This window comes from Rhinolophus sinicus, chromosome 18, assembly GCF_057876585.1.
Source record: "Rhinolophus sinicus isolate RSI-liver-muscle chromosome 18, RSI-T2T, whole genome shotgun sequence".
NCBI lineage: Eukaryota > Metazoa > Chordata > Mammalia > Chiroptera > Rhinolophidae > Rhinolophus > Rhinolophus sinicus.
In genome coordinates this window covers 83,833,210-83,845,181 of record NC_142518.1, presented here as the reverse complement: position 1 = coordinate 83,845,181, position 11,972 = coordinate 83,833,210, and the positions used below count along the sequence as shown (strand labels likewise).

General features: G+C 38.6%; 1 non-coding gene across 1 annotated transcript; it reads left to right on the top strand.

Annotated features, from left to right (window-relative positions):
* The first annotated feature begins 10,062 nt into the window (after positions 1 to 10,062).
* Positions 10,063 to 10,169, top strand: LOC141569836 (U6 spliceosomal RNA). Its single transcript, XR_012493616.1, has one exon. It is a non-coding gene; the product is annotated as a U6 spliceosomal RNA (small nuclear RNA).
* The last annotated feature ends 1,803 nt before the right edge of the window (positions 10,170 to 11,972 follow it).

The window sequence follows — 11,972 nt, the reverse complement described above, 5'->3', positions numbered from 1 at the left end:
AAAGTTAGATGACTTTAAACTTTCACCAACAATTCATGGCTCTTGCATTACGACAATGCACCAGCTCACATGGCACTGTCTGTGAGGAAGTTTTTTAGCCAGTAAACAAATAACTGTATTGGAACACGCTCCCTACTCACCTGATCTGGCCCCAAAGACTTCTTTCTTTACCTGAAGATAAAGGAAATATTGAAAGGAAGACATTTCGATGACATTCAGGACATCAAGTGTAATATGATGACAGCTCTGATGGCCATTCAAGAAAAAGAGTTCCAAAATTGCTTTGAAGGGTGGACTAGGCACTGGTGCAGGTGCATAGTTTCCCAAGGGGAGTACTTTGAAGGTGACCATAGTGATATTCAGCAATGAGATATGTAGCACTTTTTCTAACATGAGTTCGTGAACTTATTTGTAAGACCTTCATATGCTGTCTATAAGAGACTCCTGTCAGATTGAAAGACACACAGAATGAAAGTAAAGGGATGGTTAAAAGATATTTCCTGCGAATGAAAATGAAAAGAAAAGTGGGGTAGCAGTACTTCTATCAGACAAAATAGACTTTAAAGCAAAGTTTATAATAAGAGACAAAGAGGGACATTACATAAAGAAAAAGGGATCAATCCAACAAAAATATACAACCCTTGTAAACATCTATACACCCAACATAGGAGCACCTAGATATATACGTGAAATATTGACCACCACCAAGGGAGAGATCAACAGTAATACAATCACATTAGGCAACTTGAACACCCCATTGACACCAATAGACAGATCTTCCAGACAGAAAATCAACACAGAAACAGTGACTTTAAATGATACACTATACCAGATGGATTTAATTGATATTTTTAGAGCATTTCACCTGAAAGAAACAGAAAATACATTCTTTTCAAGTGCACATGGAACATTTTCCAAGATAGAATACATACTGGGCCACAAAACAAGTCTCAATAAATATAAGAAGATTGAATTCTTATAATTTGTTTTACCCAACCACAATGGTATGAAACTAGAAATCAATTACAAGAGAAAAACTGCAAAAAAACATAAACACGTGGAGGCTAAATAACATGGTACTAAACAATTAATAGGTTAACAATGAAATCAAGGAAGAAATCAAAAGACACCTGTGAAAAATGAAAATGAAAACACAATGACCCAAAATCTATGGGACACAGCGAAAGTAGTCCTAAGAAGGAAAATCATAGCAGTACAGGCCTACTTCAAGAAACAAGAAAAGTCTCAAATAAATAATCTAAACTTACACCTAACTGAACTAGAAAAAGAACAGCAAACAAAGCCCAAAGTGAGAAGAAGGAAGGACATAATAAAGATCAGAGTGAAGATAAATGACATAGAGTCTAAAAAATAATACTAAAGTCAATAAAATCAAAAGCTGGTTCTTTGAAAAGATACACAAAATTGATAAAATGTTAAGACTCATCAATAAAAAAAGAAAGAGAACCCGAATAAATTGTCAACTGGCCAAAATAACTCTCCAGACAATCCACTAAAAAGTGGTTTATTAGGAAAAAGAAACAAAACCATCACAGCAGTGTGAGAACGCGCTCCTCTGGCCTGGCTCCAACCGGCCACACACGTGTATAAAGAGAGAGCCCATGTAACTTTACTAACAATTGTCACCCCAATAAACTTAAGAAAAGATGATATAGGGACATTTATGACAACATGGATTGATCTTGAGAGTATAAAGCTAAGCGAAATAAGTCAGACAGAAAAAGCAGAGAACCATGTGATTTCACTGATATGTGGTATATAAACCAAAAGCAACAAAAGAACAAGACAAACAAATGAGAAACAGAAACTCATAGACACAGACAATGGTTTGGTGGTTGCCAGAGGGTAAGGGGAGTGGGGGGTGGGGGGTGGGAGATGAGGGTAAGGGGGATCGAATATATGGTGATGGAAGGAGAACTGACTCTGGGTGATGAACACACAATGGGATTTATAGATGATGTAATACAGAATTGTACACCTGAAATCTATGTAATTTTACTAACAATTGTCACCTCAATAAATTTAATAAAAATAAATAAATAAATAAATAAATAAATAAATAAATAAATAAATAAAAAGAGAGAGAGCCCATTCCCCAGATGGCCTCTATATAAATGAATCCCTCCCCTGGGAGTTACCACCAAGTTTCAACAGGAAGTCAGGACCAGGGGCCCAGCTCCACCCATTGTCCTCCCAGCATTTCGGTTAGTCATCTTAAGATGCCAGTTCACTTTTATCATTCCCCTCTCTTGATAAAGATATTTTCTCTAAAAGCATCATTGATCAACAGTTAGGTCTTCTAGTCTCAGGTTGTCCAGTGTCCAGTCTTTAGTCCCTCGATGGATGGGGAATCAGCTGGTGTCCAGTTTTGATGAGCATCAGAAGCAGAGCATTGTCATTTTTAAAGTACGAACCATTGATGAACCATGAGAAGTCAGCTTTACCCTGAGGAGTCTTCTGTAGATTGTCACGAGGAGTCAAAAGGTGATCTGTTAACGTCAGGAAGTCATTCAGAAGGAACAAAAGTAGGTGGATTAAGGTTACTATAACATGAAAGGGTTATATGGGAAGCAGTTAACAAAAGGATTTCATAGGAAGTAAGCAGCTGACTGAAAAATGCTGGGTGTGATGAGAATTCAGTACAGCTTTTACTGCATGAGGCACAAAGATGGTTAGAGGGGATCCCACAACAATCTTCTCTGTGGCTTTAACCAGGAGGGAAGTGGCAGCAATGGCTCTAAGGAAAGGAGGGTATCCCTGAGCCACAGGGTCCAGTTGTTGACTATAGTATCCTAGGGGTTTATGTTGAGCCCCATGTTTCTGAGTGAGCACCCCAAAAGCATTTCCTTCCTTTTCATGTACAAAAAAGGAGAAGGGAATCCAGTAGTTAGGATGCCCAAGAGAAGGTGTGTTTATTAAATTCTCCTTCAAGGCCTTGAAGGTCATGTCATCCTGTTCTTCCCATGAAATTGGGTCATGACTGTCATTCCTTAATAGGACATATAGAAGTTTTGCCATAAGAGAAAGATTTGGGATCCAATTCCGGCAATATCCACCTAGCCCAAGAAAACCTCACAATTGGCACTCAGTTCTGGGCCTTGGGATACTTAGGACGCCATGGAGCATATCTGGATCCAGGCGTAGACCTTGTTCTGATTTCAGATGTCCCAAGTATCAAAGCTGAGCTTGGGAAAATTGTAATTTCTCTTTAGAGACCTTATGTCCCTTTAAGGCCAAAAGCGTCAACAAATGGATGATATCATCCTATGAAGAAACCCGAGAAGAGGAGCAAAGAAGTAAATCATCCACATATTGTAATAAAGGGAACCTTTAGGGAAAACTATATTGTCCAAATCAGTCTTCAGAATCTGTGAGAAATAAGAAAGGCTGTCAGTAAATCCTTGAAGCATTACAGTGCAGGTAAATTTCCTACCCAAGTGAAAGCAAAAAGGTATTGGCTGGCTTCATCAACTGGGATACTAAAGAATACACTTCATAGATTGATTACTGTAAAGAATTTTCTTCCAGTTGGGATGGAAGCCAGCAGTGTGTGAGGGTCAGGAATGACAGGGTGTCAAGGGATAACAATGTGGTTTATTGCTCAGAGGTCCTGGATAAACCTCCGCCCTCATCGCTTTAGCTTTCTCACAGGTAGAATAGGATTGTTAAAAAGACTAGTGCAAGTAATAAAAAGTCCCTGAGTTATGTAATCTTCTATTATGGGCTTTATACATTGGACAGATTCCTTACTTATAGGATATTGATTAATTCTGGGCAGAGGCTTTGAAGGATCAATTTGAACCTTGATAGGAGGTGCTCTGTGAATTATGCCAATATCAGTTGAAGATTTTGCCCATAAAGAAGATGGTAGTTGGTTCAATAGGGACCATGGATCAGTACTCTCAGGTTCAGTTACTGTACCATCAGAGACAGCACAAATAAAACATGCTTAAAAGTCTGTAATTCACCTGATTGGTGATTCTGACACTGACCATCAAACTCTAACATTATTTCTCCTTTTCAAGAAAAGCCCAGCATGATAATTCTTTAAGAAGTCTCTGCCTAGTAAATGGGTATGGGCAGAAGAACTAAGGAGAAAACAATGTTAATCTCTTAAGAGACCTGAAAAAAATGGAATAGGTTCAAATATATGAACCTGTTGAGGTTTATTTGAAATCCATATTTTATTACTCTGAGGCAGGGGCTTGTTTATAACAGTGGTGAGCACTGAGAGTGAAGCACCAGGGTCAATAAGAGCAGAAATAGTTTCTTCCCAAATTTGAAGAGAAGTTTCTCCAAGATGATTAGGGGGAAGGACTGGAGAAAGCCCCTGTAGTTCCTCGGAGCCCCGTCACTGGGAATTAGGATGGCCTTAAAGAGACTGGTTAGTAGGCAGAGAGCATCTTGTATGCTTCAACTTACAGCAATCTCTTTTCCAGTGTCCTTGCTCCTTACAGGAGTGGCAAAAAGTTGGAGTTCTCTGATTTTCCACAGGGCCTCTAATTTGCCACTGCTGAAAGTCAAAAATCTTGGCAATCTTACTTCTAGGTGGCCCATCTAGGGTATTGGCAAGCTCATTAGCCAAATTTACCAAGTTTAGAGTAGGCATAAATCCCCATTCCATTCTGGATCTCCTAACCAGGAGGAAAAGGTTTTTATTTAGACCATTGACAAACAAACAATTAAAGGTTACACGTGTGGTGTCCACATCTAAAGGAACATCAAAATTTTCCTTAAAAATACTTGAAACCCCTTATAATAGTCATGAACATATTTATCAGGCCTTTGTCAGCAAGTGTGAATTTTGCTCCAATTGCTAGACCTTGGGAAGGCCTTAGGAATTACTTGATGTAGTTTTCGAGCAAGTTCCCTGGCTTTCCTCCCAATAATTGGAGGTTTGCTTTTCTAAATCCCTTCAGGATGTTCCCATCTGGCAATCCTCATCCAATATGTGGATTGGGCTTCACCAACCAACATATGGATTAGCTGGTACAAATCACAAAACCCAGCCTGATAGGCCTGAAGAGTAATATCTAATTCCTCAGCAAACTTATTAGAATCCTGTTACCTTAGGAAATTCCTTTATAATGGCTTGTAACAGCTTTATTCCAGGGGACATAGGAGATGTGGGGTTTATTAGGGTCTCCAGAGGGTATATTCTTAAATGGAAAAGTACTGATAACTTCTGAGGAAAAACAGAGAGGAGAAGATTCAAAAGAAGGTGCCCCTGGGGGTTGAGTTGAAAGCAGAGGTGGCAGCAATGAGGAACAAGATGGTGTCAGAAGTGGAGTCTGAGATAAAAGAGCAATGGGGAAGGGCTAGGCAGTATTGTAGAAGGAAAACAGCAGATTTCAGGTGACATTTTGTCTCTTTTAGAATTTTTAACTGTCTCTGTTAACTTTGAGACTTATTTTGTAAAAAGGCAGCTTTAGACTTAAAGTCTTGTTTGGAAGACTCAGTATGCCACTCCAAATAGGCATTCCATTCCTCTTTCTTAGTTACAGTGCTGTTACTATCCTATTTAGTTTTCAAAAAATCATGTTTGGGAATCTCAAAAGTTCCCTAAAGTGGCCACTGATATTTAAAATTACTCTTAGTCAGGGCCGGCCCAGTGGCTCAGGTGGTTAGAGCGCCATGCTCTTAACGCCCAGGTTGTCGGTTCAATTCCCACATGGGCCAGTGAGCTGTGCCCTCTACAGGTAAGACTGTGAACAACAGCTCTCCCTGGAGCCGAGCTGCCGTTAGCAGCCAGAGGTTCACATAAGCTGCTGTGAGCTGTTGCGGACTTCTGAGTGCTGCCACGGGCTAACGTGTGCCACCATGAGCATCCAGTGGCCAGCGCTAGTGGCTGGCAGCTGGGGAGAGCTGCCGTGAACCATTGTGGGTGGCTGACCGACAACTGGTGACCGACTGCCTCAGTTGGGGGGAGTACAAGGCTCATAATACCAGCATGGGCAAGGGAGCTGTGTCCTACACAACTAGACTGAGAAACAATGGCTTGAACCGGAGTGGGGCGGGGAAGGTAGAAGCAGGGGGAAAAAATTACTCTTAGATCTGTCTCTTTAGTTAAATACGTGCATGAAAATTCCCCATGGGTTCTAAACATACACTCGGTGGGTGTCCACAGAGAAGGAGGGACAGTTTTAGAAGGCTTAGACAGCAGGGATACCATTTTTAATACTGGGTCTGAAACAATTCACAAGTCAAGCAACCTGCAGGTCTTCAGCTCACCTCACTCTCACTCTGGAGCAGCCTGATCACTATGAATCCGACTGAAGGCTAGAGCCAGTTCCAGGCAAATAACCAACTCTTAGGAAGCTAAGTTACTGGCTGACCTGGCACTGGGCCCAAACAAGTTCACAATTCAAGCAGCCCGGGAATCGTCAGCTCGCCACACTCTCTGGAACAGTCTGATTACTGCAAACCAAACTGAAGGCTAAAGCCAGTTCCAGGAAATAACCAACTCTCAGGGAGTTCAGTTACTGGCTGAGCTGGGTGGCACTCTGTTAACTTCCTCAATGAGGCAGCATGATCTAATACTGGCTAAAACTGACCAATTTCAGTAGAAATAACCTCTATCCCCAAAAGAGACATTAGGCAAAGGCCAGTTTTTGTCTCAAAGGACAGCTGGCTTTCCAAAGAATTCAAGCCAATGTGGCACGAGTACTCAGACAACATAGACAATTAGGCCTTTTAATGCATTCACACACATGAACAGCAACAAACAAATGAAAAAAATTAAAACAATTCCCAAATAAAGCCTGGAGACAACAACGCACAAAAAGCAGCTGGCTCAGATCCAGGAAAAAACTCACCCACGGCATCTAAGCCGAGGAGCAAAACATCAGCCAAAGTGGCTCAGCAGGTGTCTTATTGGTTTGGTCACCGGTCAGAAACTACAAGAGCTCCATTCTTCTCTGGCCCCATAAGGGTCACCAAAATGTTGATGGGCCAAATAACCATCCAGAAAAGTCACCAAAAGAGGGGTTTATTCAGAAAAGAATACAGAAACAAACCACCACAGCAGTATGAGAATGTACTCTCCTGGCCAGGCTCCCAACAAGCCACCCACATGCAAAAAGAAAGAGCTCCTTCCCCAGATGGCCTCTATATAAATGGATCCCTCCCCTGGAAGTTACCACAAAGTTTCAACAGGAAGTCAAGACTAGAAAGTTAACAAGGGGCCCAGCTCTGCCCATAGTCCTCCCAGCTCTATGGTTAGTCATCTTAAGATGCCAGTTCATCTTTATCAAAATAAAATCAGAAATGAAAGAGAAGTGGCAACTGAATCCACAGAAATACAAAGGATTGTGAGAAAAAATTATGAACAATTATATGTCAACAAATAGGACAACCTGGAAGAAACAGGTAAATTCCCTTAAAAATACAACCTTCCAAGGCTGAATCAAGTATCAACAGAAAATATAAACAGGTATATTACTACTAATGAAATCAAATCAGTAATCAACAAGCAACGAACAGACAGAAGTCCTGGACCAGATGGCTTCACAAGTGAATTTCACCAAACATTCAAAAAAGAATTAAAACCCATTCTTCTCAAACTATTCCAAAAAATCTGAAGAACAGGGGAAGCACCCAAGTTCATTATGCAAGCCCACCATTATCTTGATTCCAGAACCAGACAAACAGAGGAGGTCTGATCAAAAACTGTTGTGCATGTTTAAATTAAAAGAATATATTAATGTAAAAGACACATTGTCATTAATCTCCCTCAAAATACTCCCCCTGTTTTCAAACACACTATCCCATTGTTCCTGTCACTTTCTGAAACAGTTCTGAAAGTCCTGTTTCGTGACTGTTTTTAGTTGTGCTGCCGTGGCTGCCTCAATGTCCTGAATTGATTCAAAACATATAACTTTCATGGTCATTTTGACTTTGGAAAAGAGCAGAAGTCACAGGGTGCCAGATCCGGTGAATAAGGTGGATGAAGACACACTGTTATATTTTTATTGGACAGAAACTGCCATACCAGAAGCAATGTCTGACACGGAGCCTTTCCCGTTGTGATCACAAAATACAGTGAATGCTCATTTGTTTGTCTTGTTCTTTTGTTGTTTTTGGTTTATATACCACATATCAGTGAAATCACATGGTTCTCTGCTTTTTCTGTCTGACTTATTTCGCTCAGCATTACACTCTCAAGATCCATCCATGTTGTCACAAATGTTCCTATATCATCTTTTCTTACCGCCGAATAGTATTCCATTGTGTATATATACCACAACTTCTTCATCCATTCATCTATCGAAGGACATTTTGGTTGTTTCCATGTCTTGGCCACTGTAAACAAAGCTGCAAAAAACAACAAAAGAACAAGACAAACAAATGAGAAACAGAAACTCATAGACAGAGACAATAGTTTAGTGGTTGCCAGAGGGTAAGGGGGGTGGGGGGTGGGGGGTGGGAGATGAGGGTAAGGGGGATCGAATATATGGTGATGGAAGGAGAACTGACTCTGGGTGATGAACACACAATGGGATTTATAGATGATGTAATACAGAATGGTACACCTGAAATCTATGTAATTTTACTAACAATTGTCACCCCAATAAATTTAATTAAAAAAAATACAGTGAATGCTGGTACCGAGTAACATCCAACAGAAAGGCAGAGATATTCAATAGGGGAAGCAGCACCTCGAACCTTAGTAACAATGTGTGACGAGTTTCAACTTGTTTGGTGAAGTCAATCAAGTGTGAGCTATGGTTCAGAGAAGGTGTGTTTTAAAGTGTGCCATAAATCATCCTCTATCATGACAACACTCCATGTCACACACCACTTCTGGTATATGGCATTTTCTATCAAATAAAAACATTATGGTGTGTCCTTATTTACCTTATTCACTGGATCTGGCACAATGCAACTTCTGGCTCTTCCCCAAAGTCAAAATGATTCAGGACATTGAGGCAGCCACAACAACACAACTAAAGACACACATGAAAGAGGACTTCCAGAACTGTTTCAGAAAGTGACAAGAACAATGAGATAGTGTGCATGAAGTGAGGGGGAGTATTTTGAGGGGGATTAATGACAATGTGTCTTTTACTGTAATATATTTTTTATTTAAACATTCACCATGTTGTTTGATCACACCTTATATTAAAAATAGAAAATTATAGGCCAATATCCCTGATGAACATAGATGCAAAAATCCTCAACAAAATATTAGCAAACTGAATTCAGCAATACATTAAAAACATCATGCAATGTGGCATTTATTTTGGGGATGCAAGTTTGGTTCAATATTTGCAGATCAATTCATCTGATACAATATATAAACAAAATGAAGGATAAAATTATATTATCATATCAATAGATGCAGAAAAAGCATATGAAAAAAACCCAGCATCCATTTATGATAAAAACACTCAAAGGGAACATACCTCAACATAATAAATGCCATATATTGCAATCCTACAGCTAACATCATACTGATTGTTGCAAAGCTAAAAATGTTTCTTTCTTAAGATCAGGAATAAATCAAGCATGTCCACTTTCACTGTTTTTATTCCACACAGTAGTAGAAGTCCTAGCCACAGCAATAAGACACAAGAAAGAAATAAGAAACATCCAAATTGAAAAGGAGTAAGTAAAATTGTCATTATGTGCAGATGACATGATGCTATATACTTGTACAGAGAACCCTACAGATTCCACACAAAAAACTATTACAGCTCATAAACGAATTCAATAAAGTAGCAGGATATTAAATTAATTTCAGGAATCAGTTTTTTCTTTCTTTCTTTCTTTCTTTCTTTCTTTCTTTTTTATTTTTTTATTAAATTTATTGGGGTGACAATTGTTAGTAAAATTACATAGATTTCAGGTGTACAATTCTGTATTACATCATCTATAAATCCCATTGTGTGTTCATCACCCAGAGTCAGTTCTCCTTCCATCACCATATATTCGATCTCCCTTACCTTCATCTCCCACCCCCCACCCCCCACCCCCCTTACCCAGTTTTTTATACATCAAAAAAGAACTGTCAGAAACAAAAATTAAGAAAACACTCCCATAGTGCTCACTTCGGCAGCACATATACAAATATTGAAATGATACAGAGAAGGTTAGCATGGCCCTTGTGCAAGGGTGACACACAAATTTATGAAGTGTTCCACATTTTTTCTGACAACAAGGGACAGATCCTCCAGACAGAAAATCAATACGGAAACAGCGGCCTTAAATGACTCATTAGACCAGTTGGATTTAATCGATACTTTTAGAGCATTTCACCCCTATGCTCCAGAATATACATTCTTCTTGCGCACACGTGGAATCTTTTCCAAGATAGACAACATGTTAGGCCACAAAAAAACTCTCAAAAAATTTAAGAAAACTGAAATCATATCAAGTGTCTTCTTTGACCATAATGCTATGAAATTAGAAATCAATTACAAGAAAAAAACTGGAAAACACACAAATACATGAGGCTGAATAACATGTTACTAAATAATGAATGGGTCAAAAATGAGATCAAGGAAGAAATCAAAAGATACCTTGAGACAAATGAAAATGAAAACACAATGACCCAAAATCTGTGGGATGCAGTGGAACCAGTCCTAAGAGGGAAATTCATAGCAATGCAGGCCTACATAAAGAAACAAGAAAAATCCCAAATCAACAGTTTATAATCAACAGTTTATCCTTACACCTAAGGGAACTGGAAATAGAACAGCAAAATAAGCCCAAAAGGAGTACAAGAAAGGAGATAATAAAGATTGGAATGGAAATAACAAAATAGAGACCAAAAAAAAAAAAAAAAAAGTAAAATATCAATGAACCCTATGGCTGGTTTTTGGAGAAGATAAAGAAAATCAACAAACCTTTAGCCAGAGTCATAAAAAAAAAAAAGAGAGGGCAAGGACCCAAATTAATAAATTCAGAAATGAAAGGGGAGAAGTTACAACAGACACCACAGAAATACCAAAAAAAATTAAGAAAATACTATGAGTAACAATATGGCAACAAATTAGACAACCTGAAAGAAATGGATAATTTTCTAGAAGCATACAACCTTCCAAGGCTAACTCAAGAAGAAATGGAAAAGCTGAATAAACTGACTACTACCAGTGAAACTGAATCAGTAATCAACAAACTCCCAACAAGCAAAAGTCCTGGACCATATGACTCTACAGGTGAATTTTCCAAAACACTCAAAAAGAATTATCACCTATTTTCCTCAAACTATTCTTAAAAAATCCAGAAAAAGGGAAAGCTACCAAAGTCTTTTTATGAGGCCACTATCACCCTGATCCCAAAATCAGACAAAGACATTACAAAAAAAAAAAAAAAAAAGAAAGAAAGAAAGAAAGAAAAAGAAAACTACAGGCCAATATGCCTAATGAATAAAGATGCAAAAATCCTCAACAAAATATTAGCAAACAGAATTCAACAATACATTAAGAAGATCATACACTATGATTAGGTGGGATTCATTCCTGGTATGCAAGTTTGGATCAATATCCACAAATCAATTAATGTCATACACCACATTAGCAAAATGAAAAATAAAAATCATATGGTCATATCAATAGATGCAGAAAAAGCATTTGACAAAATACAGCAGCTATTTATGATAAAAACTCTTCTCAAAATGGGAATAGAGAGATCATATCTCAACATAATAAAGGCCATATATGATAAACCCACAGCTAACATCATACTCAATGGGGAAAAACTAAAACCATTCCCCTTCAGATCAGGAACAAGACAAGGTTGCCCACTTTTTCCACTCTTAGGTATCTATCCAGAGAAATCCAAAATGGTAATTCAAAAACAGTTATGCACCCCTATGTTTTTTGCAGCACTATTTACAACAGCTAAGACATGGCAACAACTAAAATACCCATCGGTATATGACTGGATTAAGAAATTGTGAAAAAAAAAAAAAAAGAAATTGTGGTACATTTATACAATGGAGTATTACT